Below are 11,361 nucleotides of genomic sequence, written 5' to 3' on the forward strand. Positions count from 1 at the left end.
CTTAACTCTTTACCAGAGGTTAATAGCTCTTTACCATAGGACTTTCAGGAGTCAAAATCAAGGGCAGCAGGGGCAGATTCACACTGTGTAGGTTCTGAGACCAGCAAGTGGGAGGTTCCTTCATAGCAAGACAAATCACAACAGCTCTTCCAGAAGAGAGAAGCGGTGGATAGCCAGTCAGGACTCTCTACACCTCTTGGAATTCCCTTTAAACACCCTAGTGCCACAGCCAATGCAGCACTGGACATCGCTTTTGAGCTGAGGCAGTGGGATACACTGCATACCCAGCTGCCTCTCCTTTAAAACAGCTATCTTCATCTTATTTAACAGCCCCCTGCCTTTATTTCACATTTCTCCACAGCTGTCAATGAGTTCTCCCCTACATGAGCAGTACAGAGCAGCCCCAATAAGCACTGACACTTGTAAGAACATGTGCCTCCTATTGAATCCAAACTTCAGCACCTCGTCCAGCAGAGGCAGGAACAATTTAGCTACTCAAGGAAAACACCATTATCAGCTTCCTTTTACACCATCCCTCTGGAAGTCAGAGTCCACTGAAATCCATGTAAAACATTTGGTTTATCGATAATGTCGTGCAAAGCACTGCCGGAAGCTTTGGCTGTGTGCAGCAGGCAGAACCAGATGTAGTCAGGCAAGCTATAAAGAGCTAAATGCTCACCGCCAACAGCCACTCCTGCTTCCTTTCAACCACTGATAGCCAGAGGGTTAGCATGTACACCCTGCACCTTTAGAAATGGTCTTAAATCTCACATTTTTGCTGCCTTTGTCCTGTCAGATAGGATAATTTTTTAAGTCATCGACTGCTGTATGTTACACATAATTGAAAAAATTATTTCAGATAGCTATTACAATGCTCCAGTGACATTTCTTTCACTTGACCAGCAATATCTGTAACAGCATCCATCCTCCTCAGGATTTGGTGCTGTATATATTGTCCTATCCAAACAAATTTCCACAGTGTTAGGCAACTGGTTCTGCCTTTATTTTCCCCATCAAACATTACTCAAGGAAGTAAAACTTTCCTCCTTGCTAGGCTCTTAAGTCTTCCATACAGTTAGCTTACGTTAAAAGATCTATCAGCTCTTTCTTCTCAGTGAGAACAGCCACCTCGTGCTTTCCTGAAATTAACATACAGATTGCTTATAGAAGGACTAACATGATTTTCCTTATTTAGAAGCCAACAGCTGTGTAATATCACATGTTCTATTTTGCCTGGTTTGTGTCAAGCATGAGTTGTCAAAAACAGACAGGATGGCCACAGAAACAAAAGCACTGAGTTCATCCCTGGACCACCGGGCCTGCAATAGATAGACCAGAGCAAGTTAAGACATTAAAAACCAAGTATATTCTAACTTTTGGCTAGGAGCTCCTATGGGAACCATGGCAACATGGGAGGGTTGCAATCCACAAGGCATGGCCTCACTGGGAATGCTGGGTAAGCCTGTCTTCGAGACAAGGCAAGGCCAGCTGGCCAGAAAACCCAGCATGGGTCACAACATTGCAAAACCATCAAGGAGCCCCTGCAGCTTGTCCTAGGGGTGGCTAGAATCCAGCAAACTGGCACCTCCTCACATGTCTAAAACCAAGCTGGAGGACAGACTTAGGGTCAAACATCAGCCCCTAAGCCTGTGTCACGCTAACAAGGTTAAACAGAGGATCCTGAATCACCCCCCACAAAATCAAACTCTCTTTTTTCTGGCCTCAAAATTTCTGACCAGAGGCACAAAGTTATTAGCCAAGTGATATCAGAGGTGTTTATCTCAACTCCACTCCCTTGGGAGAAGACTCCCCAGCACAGAGTTAACAGATCAGCACAAATTAAAACACCAGAAAAACATACTTGGTAGGTTTGAACAGCCAAGAAAAGCATCTACAATTTGAAAATAAAGGAGAAGGAAGTGTGTCCTAGGGTGACTTTATGATGCTTGTATCCCCAGTTGCCTGTTCTGTTTGTGCTGTATATTGAGTTCTGTGCCTTTAAGACTCGTTCTAAGAGCAAGGAGAAGCACAGAGTTTGTTTTGAGAAAACTGCCTGACTTCTACACATTCTTCTCTGGACCAGGTTGTTTGGCGGAAGCTTGGAGAGACTGCAGAACAGACATCTTTCTGCTTTTAGTTAGCTTCAGCTAGCTAGGGCAGAGAAGTTCCCTGGACTGGCTTTTTTCCTTTTTTTCTTGGGACTGAAACCTGCTTTGGACTGAAAAAACCCAGACGAGAACTGGAGGCTTGCACCTGCGGCCCACAGGGGTCTCCGCATTTTCCAGCAGCGCCAGAGGGACTGAGACTGATAAAAGACAGAGACAGCCGAGCTACATCCACGGCAAGAACTTTCTCAATTTGCCATCTCACTCCAGAACGAGAGGTTTTATTGTTTCATATTATTCATTCTTTATATTTGTATGCACTTTGTTTTTTCCACTTTTCTCCAAGAAAGTTCTTTACTGGACCGGTTGGGGGGAGGGACCCCATTCAGGGGTTTTCTCCCAAATTTGCCCTAAACCAGGACAAAGTGTTTAGGGAACATTTACACTCCATTAGTCTCATGCGCTAACTAGCTAACATCACATCTCCCAAACAGGAAAGTCTTCCATTGCCTTTCATTTCTCAAGTCTCTGTGCTCAGAGACCAGAGACATCAGTAAAAAAACCACCACTTTGTACCACCATGGCCTGAGGCGCTTCAGAACACAGGCACTCGCTTAGATTAAGACCAGTCCCAGAATACTTTCTTTTACCACTGCACACATTCCGCAACCCTGAAGGCACCAGTCCTAGCAAGCTACCAGGTAAAGGCTCCTCTTGTCTCCCTAGTTCTTAAAGCCCAATAAAAATCATTTACAGCCCCTCTGGGCTATCTGGTTTAATCCTTTCCAGCTCAAGTATGACACTTGCTGGGACACTATTAGGTTGCTTACGGTGCTCTGACTAGCAATCACATCTGTACCTGACTGCCAAGGGACACTCTTGGCTGAGTTGGCCACCCTGGTCTAATGCTGACAGCTCTGAAACTTCTCAATTGAAACATCTGAAAGTTAATGAACCCTTTTAACACAAAGCTCCCACAGCTCAAGAGTTCTTTTATGAGCCCAGCACACGGCAGATGCACAGGAAAACCTCACTTCAGACAGGCTTCTCTTTTCAGAACACACCCAGGCAGAAGTCAAGACTCAAGCACAGCAAGTGGCAGTCAGGACCAAAAGGCACCACCCACAGGATAGCTGGGTGGCCCTGCCACATGGTACTCCAGGCCACAACCTGCTTGAAATAGGGCTGGCTATAACCACAGGCCCTCACTGGATGAACACATGGCTGCTATAAATGGCAAACCATTCTTAACTTTCTGAAAACAGTCATCAAATGTAAAACAAATACAGAAAAAAACCTCAAGAACTACCTACATAGAAATGTCATCGTGAGAAAAAAAAAGACAATCTTTTCAAAGCAATAATTTACTTACACGCATCTTCATTTGAACTTCGGTTCATCTTTCAGGAACACCTTCCTGTCCTGTGAACTTCAAGCAGCGGGATCTAGAACCAGATCCCACCCTGTGTACTCCTCACAGTTCCACAAGACCATTGGTAAGCCCCAAAATCCATCAGTACCCCAGCACACGGAGTCAGACACAGAGAACTGCTGCCGTTTTTACAGGCATTGAACAGCTTCTTCCACAGAAGGCAAGAACGGTAGGCAGGACCAAGGAAACCCAGTGCCTCTGCTCCAGAAGCACAATCTTCTTCCAGCTTCCACGCATGCCAGCTCATATTCCTCTCTCCAGGACTGCACACCTGGCCCAAATGACACCATGCAGCCTGGGGATACCACTGCATTTAACTGGGAGCATTGGAATGGGGGCCAACCCACACTCAAGTGCAGGGCAGAGTAGGCTACCATTGCCATGGAAGAGAAAGGGACTGGCTTTTGTATTTCAGGTTTGGGGTCTCATTTTTCCCCCTTGTTCTTTAATTGCTAAGCCTGCAACTGGGGTTGAGCATGGAGAAGGGGGAAGGGAACTGAATCTGGTGAACAGCTGGGGCCTATCACTTTTCATTGCAGGTCTTGGAGAGATGTGGTTGACAGAGTGATGCACAGAGGCTGTCCCAGTTAATGACTTCACCATTCTCCATCATTATCCCCATCATTAGGAAATTAGGAGGACAGAAGGTATTTACTGTAAACCTGCCACCTCCCAAGGAGAGATAAATAGAAACTGATAAATGGGATCTTCTGGTGCTGTTCGTCTATTAACCTTCTGCTTCCCAGTTTAGGCATATGCATGTTATACTGCCATTAATATCCAGTAATTGGCATAGCAGTGGGCAACACACTCCTACGTTGAGCGTCAAACATCTCCTGTGCTGCGTGTGAGCGCACGGCCACGCACACCGCTGCTCTGCAGCCAGGTTTGGGGAGGGGCTCCTGTGACTCTCACACCTCAGCCCTGAGGCTGAGCGAGCGGCCAGACCTGCTGGGTCTGAGCATCAGGCACGGATCTGATGCCAGGAGACTTGGGAGGAGGAGAGGGCACTGTGGGTGCATGACCTGTCCTGCACAGAACCAACAAACTAGCACACAGGGACATCGGCACCACCAGCTTAGCTGCTGTTTCTTCTGTCAGCCTACCTGGAACCACAGCTCACAGATGCCTCCGGGGATGAGAGTCCCACGCGCTGCAACCTCTCAGCATCCAGGAAAGAAGCATTTTTCTCACCGTCTCAAAGCCATGTGTTCTGCAAACTACTTTAAAAAAAAAAAAAAAAAAAAAAGCTTCTGAGGGCTCAGAATTTATGACCTTACCTTGCTGGTCAAAAACCAGCCAAGGTTTCAGCAACCTGGACCAACACGTCTGCAGCTCCCTCCCCACACAAAGGGCTCTTTGCGTGCGCTGAATTGCTTCACTCCCACAGACTGAACCTCTGCAAAGGAAAAAGTCCTCAGAGGGACAAACAGAGCTACTTCTTTCCTCAGCAACCCAACCCTGCAAGGCTGAAGCAAATCCATACTCAGAGACCAGGATTTTACCCATAGGGAAAGCAGGCCCACTTGCAGGTCAGTCAAACAACTACAACTCTCTTAATCATTTCTTCCACCTAGAAGATTACACCTCTGCTTCAGAAAAACCCTGACTCACTGCTATCTTCCTCTACTCTTTAACATTATTAACTGCTTTACTTACCCTACCTCTAGCATTTTCCTTTCAACCAGCATTATAGCTCTCAAATGACATGGTGTGCAGGTGACTACAACTCAGAGACACCAGCCAAGATGACAGCTGCATTTCTGATGAGGAACAATCAGAACAACTTAACACAAGTCTTAAGACTCCCACGTTATTATGGCAACATTTATCAACGTGTAACCTCTTCCAGAAGTTCAGGGCAAACAGAGGGCCTGTTCTTGCATGTACTGACCTGGCAAGCAGCTCATCTGCTCTGTGTTGGATGGATGGCTCCAATACCCTGGAAGACAAGTACTGCAGGCAGGAGCCATGCTTGCTCCTTCCACATGGACTTGCTTGCACACATCAACCCAGTGCAGGAGACCAAAGCCAACATGACTGTGATGGTGAGTTCTAATGGGAACACCAGTATTAATTCCCATCTGTCTAAGCAACTGGCAGTGTCCATCAATTACAGCAAGAGCCAACTAACAGTTGCAGCTGCAAAATAATAAAAGCAGAATTAACATTTCAAGTTCCTGTCATTCACCTGAATTTTTTACAGTTGTAATTAGCAAGCTGCAGAAGCTGTCAACAATCAACATCAGCCAATCTGTCTGCACCAGGAACCCAACTGCCTGCCAGAAATTGTCTTCGACAGGCTTTTTTCTCCCCTTGCTTCCATCCATTAAAATTTTCCCTTCAAACCTCCCTAACACTCTCATCTCTTTTACCACCAATCACTAGAATTGAACATGTCAAAACAGCGAGAGACAGAATGACTGACACTTAGCTGATAAAGTCATAATTATTTCCTTGCTCCAAAGCTCAGTATCAAAACATGCTGCCGTCTGTCTCCCCTGCCTCTGCTTCCCTGCCAGTAAAGAACTAGTGCTGCAGCCCCTTCCCAATAACGTAACTCTTACTGAACCCCCAACATTCCTTACGGGGAGACTGAGACAGTAAAAGAACCATCCCAGCCGAAGGCCTGCTCTGTGATGAGCAGGTGCAACTGTTTCCCAATCTCTAGCAGAAGAGCTTGTTACACATCTTACAACATCCATGGGCTCCATTTACTCACGATCACCCAAAAGCCCAGCACCCCCAGAGCTTCAATTTCTTTTTTTCTGTTGTGCCATACCACACAAACAAGAAACAAACCAAAAACTTACAAAAAGTTAAAATGAAACCAACAACCCCAAACATTTGCTTCTTTTTGTCTCAGCCAGAAATCAATTCTTTTTAAAGACCTGAGAGCGCGAAAAGTATTATCCTTGGAGACTACAAGCACCTAGAATCAGATGCTGTACTTCCAGGGTAAAGTGAGCTCCTGTTGTTTGTTGAGGTTTTTTTGCAGGTTTGGTTTTCTTCTGTTATTGGGTTTTGGAGGTGGTTTTTGGTGCTGTTTTTTTTTTTTTTTTTTAGTAAACCCTCACGTTTTTAAAGCCATTGATCCTCCCTGAAACCAAGCTGAAGCACAGATAAAATATACGTCATTATCAGTTAAGAGCTAGTTTTTAACCTCTGCATTCATAGCTGGTTAGAATACATTACACACACTGCCACAAGCAGCCATACCTGTAAATGGCCTGGGAGAGATGGCTCTCACAGGTGCATTCCTTCACGTAATTGCTATTACGTGAGCTCAGCACAGCTGGGGGAGCTCTCGCCCACCCCCTGCAGCACTGCTGTGCTCACCAACATCGCCACTAAAGGCACCGGACTGGGGCACACCCGTGGGTAATGGTTAAAACAAAGCACTGCTTGGAAGAGAAGCTCTAACAGTGCACTCCGCACGCACTCTACTACCCGACCACCACTTAATGCATTAAACCATCTGCCAGCTGAGTAAGCACAATGAAAGGATAAAGCTACGTTTTAAAAAAAAAAAAAAAAAAAAAAAAAAAAAAAAAAAAAAAAAAAACAACCACCAACGCACAAAACCCAAGAGCCTCAGCAATTTGTATATCCACCAACTAAAAATGCGTGAACTACTCCTTTTCTTCAGAAACCACTGGACAATAGGTTTCATAGACAACTGGTGTAAATAGTTGCAAGCCTGGTAGACTTAATGTAGGATTAATATGCTACTACACATACTTGCTCCTAATTACTAGCACTGAGTTATCACTGTCTTAACAAACAATAACACTGGAATAGAACAAAGGGCAGAAACCCCTTCCCCGGCACTCTTACACACATAATATTGATAAACCAAAAAAATAATAAGGAAAAAATCTAGTTAGTAACACAGAAATATCTGAAAAGCACGTAAGAAGAAAAGTGCCTTAGCACAAACATCAACTACCTAAAAGCACAACAGGCAAATCCAAACGAAAAACGTCCTACTCCGGAAACTGAGACTTAAACCGCTTAGCGCAACACTGGGCAAAATTCACCTGCTTTGCAAATGACTCCACGGGACCTAAATCCCTTTTTTTCCCAGCTAGACAGTGAGACAGGCTTCCAGCCTGGGACAGAGCCCGCAACTCTTGCGCCGCCCTTTGGACCCAAACCTACCCGCTTCCCAACACATCAAAAACCTGTTGTCGTCAAACCCAGCCTGAGACTGGGAGCAGCAGGAAGGGTACAGGACCATCAGTTGGGCTTAAGGATTTGCGACCCGCACCCCTCGGGAGCCCAAAGTGCCGGGAAACAATCCCCGCCCGAGCAAGTAAAGCATTCTTACGGACGAAATCCAAGCGGAATCCCAGATCTGAGAGGAAGTGCGAGACCAGCGCTTCCCGCCAAGCCCTGAGGGCACCGCACGCGCCTCGCTCCGAAGGCCACGTGAGGGGCGCGTGAGCGCCCCCCGTCACGAGCAAGGGATGGCGCCCCCTGCTGGTCACTCCCGGCGCGAAAGGCGCCGAGTGCCGGGGCGTGAAACGTCGCGATAAAATCCCCAGCGATCTCTTCATACTCATATTTGAGACTACAAACAAACTAGCGCACGACAGATTAATTCAGATCAATAAACCAAGTGAAGGCAGTACAAAAACTGACACAAGGGAAGACTAAGAATGCCTCGAAGCTCTACGGCCCGGATTGGCAAATGTAATTAAATAGGAAGATATTACACGTCGAGTAGAAGGCAGTCAGTAAGAAACTACTACATATTTATCCAATATTCCTTTGGCTTCAGATGATGAATTTTAAAATTGAGGAAATTCTCAATACTTACCAATCCTAAAATTTCATTAATAAAATAGAGCAGCACCATGGGAAAGGGGCATTTTTGTTTTCACAAACAGCATTTCAAGTGATCGAAACGTACCTCCTCACACTCCCAAGTGCACAAAGCATTTGTAAAGTGAACCTGACAATGCTATAAACCAAAAACTCAAGTAAGGAATATCAGGATCCAGGACAGGCTTCTGCTCCAGGAGCTGAGCCAGCCTCTGGCCCAGTGCTTGAGGACAAGCTGCTGGTGACAGGCTGGGTAGGACACGGTCCTGCCCGAGGGCACGGTGCTGTTGCCTTGCACTGTCCCCGCTGCCAGAGTCTCCAGCCCTGCCACCGTGAGCCCTAAACCACTAAACAACATCGCACAGTGCCAGATCCAGATGCTTCTTGAACACCTCCAGGGATGGTGAGTCCACCACCTCCCTGAGCATCCTGTTCCAGAGCACCCAAACAGTGAAAAAATATTTTCTAACTCCTAATCTGAATGTCCAATTTCAACTTAAGCTCATGATAAACACGCAAACTGGTTCCACAGCAGAGGTCACCTCCCAAAGGCGGGAATTACACCAGGCTGACAACAGTGTGCAGTTCCAGCACATAGAGACATTTCCCAGAATGGCACAGGGGCACACGGCCTTCCATGGGCTGTGCCAAGTGCCAGCGGGTCCTGATGGGCCCACGGCGCCGCTTTCATGCCTGGAGCGGCTGGATCGGCACAGGGGCCGTGGAGCAGAACCCTCTCAGGAGCTAGTGCACATCCAAAACTCGTGAGAGGAGCAGATGACGGAGATCAGGGCGTGCCTGGCTGTGCCGGCGCCATGGCACGAGCCAAGCTGTCCAACTGACTTCAGGGCACCCGAACCAGGCTGTCGCTTTGGGAGCAGCAGGAGTGTCACAGCTGATGGAAAAAGCAGACAGGAGCGGGCATGACGAGACCAACGGAGTCAAAGGAAGGGATGGACACGGGAGCACCGTGGGCTGTGCAGGAGGTTTATGTGAGGGGTGTCAACAGCTCCACCAGATATCTTTTCTTCTGAACCCGTAATCTGAAATGTTCATCTCTGGTTTCACCTTTCTAATTTAGGGCCCCTTACCTCAAACATGCTGTTTGTCATCTTGGCTTTTTGGTGCTCCCAAGTTCTTTCTCTTTAAAAAGCCCAAGTAAGCTCCCTGCAGACTATCCAGGGGAAAAGAGCAGCACAGGGAACACAATCCCAAGCTGTGCAAGAACGCCCCAGTCTCAAAGCACAGCAACCCCCTCAGCTGAGGCATTTCTCCGAGCCTTATCCCATTCTGCAGGCTGACGACAAAGGCTGAATTTACATAGCTGGCACTATATCCTAATTATGTAGATTAAGTTTCCTTTGGGTTCACTGCGATGAAGAAGGCTTAAATTTTATCAGGAGATTGTTTTTTCACCTTAAAAATTATCCAGGATTTTCTAAAAGGACAGAAGTGACAGCATGAATTCCCTTTATTAAAATTGTCAGAATTAGGATTGAGACTTGAGCACTAATGCCATATGATGTAGTTTCAACTGTGCATGCACTCCAATTCCCACTGCCTAATCCTGTCCAAATATTAAAAAAAAAAACCCAAACAAACAAAAATAAAACCAAACCCAAAAAAACCAAGGTGAAGTTATCAATCTTACATGAACTAATATTTCCACACGACCAACAATATTGTTCTTTAATGCTAGAATTAAACAATGACTCAAAATAACTTTGGAAAAATCATTAGAATCTTGAAGTCCATGGATTTGAACAGTCACAAGCTGTACAATCAAAAGGCATGGAGGAGTTTGGCCACCTGAAAATCAGGTTTCCAGCTAACTTCCATCATTATCAGAGAAAAGGGGAGAAAGAGGGGTAGAGCCTAGTGTTCCACTGAACTGCATCGAAACTGCTGTTCCACCAGCTGAGAGCGGGATTTGGTTCTAAACATTTCTGGGAAACCGTAAGATTTCTGAGGTTTTTCCATCCCCAAGCAAAGTACTAGATTTTTTTCTTTTCCTTCTGTGTAATTAAATTCTCACCAGTCAAAGAGGGCACAAGAGCAATCTATAAAGAACAATCCCCAGAAAAAGGACCCAACTCATCTTCGCTCTCCTGCACAGCAGCTGGGGTTTAATTGAGTTACTGGTAAGTATGCATACAAACTAGAGAGATCATATTTCTGATCAAGCCTTTAAAATTCCTGCAAATAAGACAACAATAAATATTTCACATGAAGCATAAACTGGTGCCAAGCCATTTCACACACACACAAAAAAAACCAACCCAAAAACAAACAAACAAACAAACAAGGAAACTGAACAAACAAGCAATCATTGCTGTACACTGGTCTCCTGCCTCACAACCTGTTTCAAAGGATGCTGCTCTTATAGTCCCTGACCTCTTAACAAAGGGCTTGGCCCTGGCTTTCACTGCTGAATATTATTTCTCTTGGAAATGAGAAATTATGACACTGAAGTGATGGAGAAAATATTTATGAGTCAGGAGGGTGACTACAAGATGGTTTGAAGCATTTTCCCCCTTTTAAACTCTCAAGTCCAGGGAAGGGAAATTACAGACCAAGTCTTAAATGCTATGAAGTCTGAAAGAATTGTTTTATCCTATTCTACTCTTACCAACAGCAAACACACCCTAAGATGTTCTAGACCCACCCACCACCAAGTAGTCACGGCTAATGTAAAAAATCAAATTGTGTTTAAAATTTTATTGTCACTGTGGAGTGTCTGGAGAGCCCGAGTTTGCTGAGCACTATGAGAACATTGAAGACTACATCCTCCACAGAAGCTTACCAAAACAGGAATGCTGGAACAGGGTGAATTTTCCCAGGCTGTCCTCTTGCCACTTTGCTTTTCCAAGAGAATAATACACAACCCATACCTTCCCTCTGCTCATTTGCTAGCTGTCCTACAAGGCATTGCCCAGAAGTTAGAGGACTTCCAACTTCCACAGCTGCCTCCACACAGGACAAACCAGGACCAAATGT

General features: G+C 45.7%; 1 long non-coding RNA gene across 1 annotated transcript in view; it reads right to left on the reverse strand.

Moving 5' to 3' along the window:
• LOC131378552 (uncharacterized) overlaps positions 1–5,659 on the reverse strand; it is an 89,501-nt gene extending 83,842 nt beyond the window's left edge. Inside the window, exons 1-2 of the long non-coding RNA XR_009207824.1 lie at positions 5,432–5,659; positions 4,644–4,757 (exon numbers count right to left, since the gene is read on the reverse strand). This is a non-coding gene — a long non-coding RNA (uncharacterized LOC131378552). The remainder of the gene's footprint in view (positions 1–4,643; positions 4,758–5,431) is intronic.
• Between the last annotated feature and the right edge of the window lie 5,702 nt (positions 5,660–11,361).

The sequence above is a fragment of the Hirundo rustica genome, chromosome 5, assembly GCF_015227805.2.
Source record: "Hirundo rustica isolate bHirRus1 chromosome 5, bHirRus1.pri.v3, whole genome shotgun sequence".
NCBI classification, from domain to species: domain Eukaryota; kingdom Metazoa; phylum Chordata; class Aves; order Passeriformes; family Hirundinidae; genus Hirundo; species Hirundo rustica.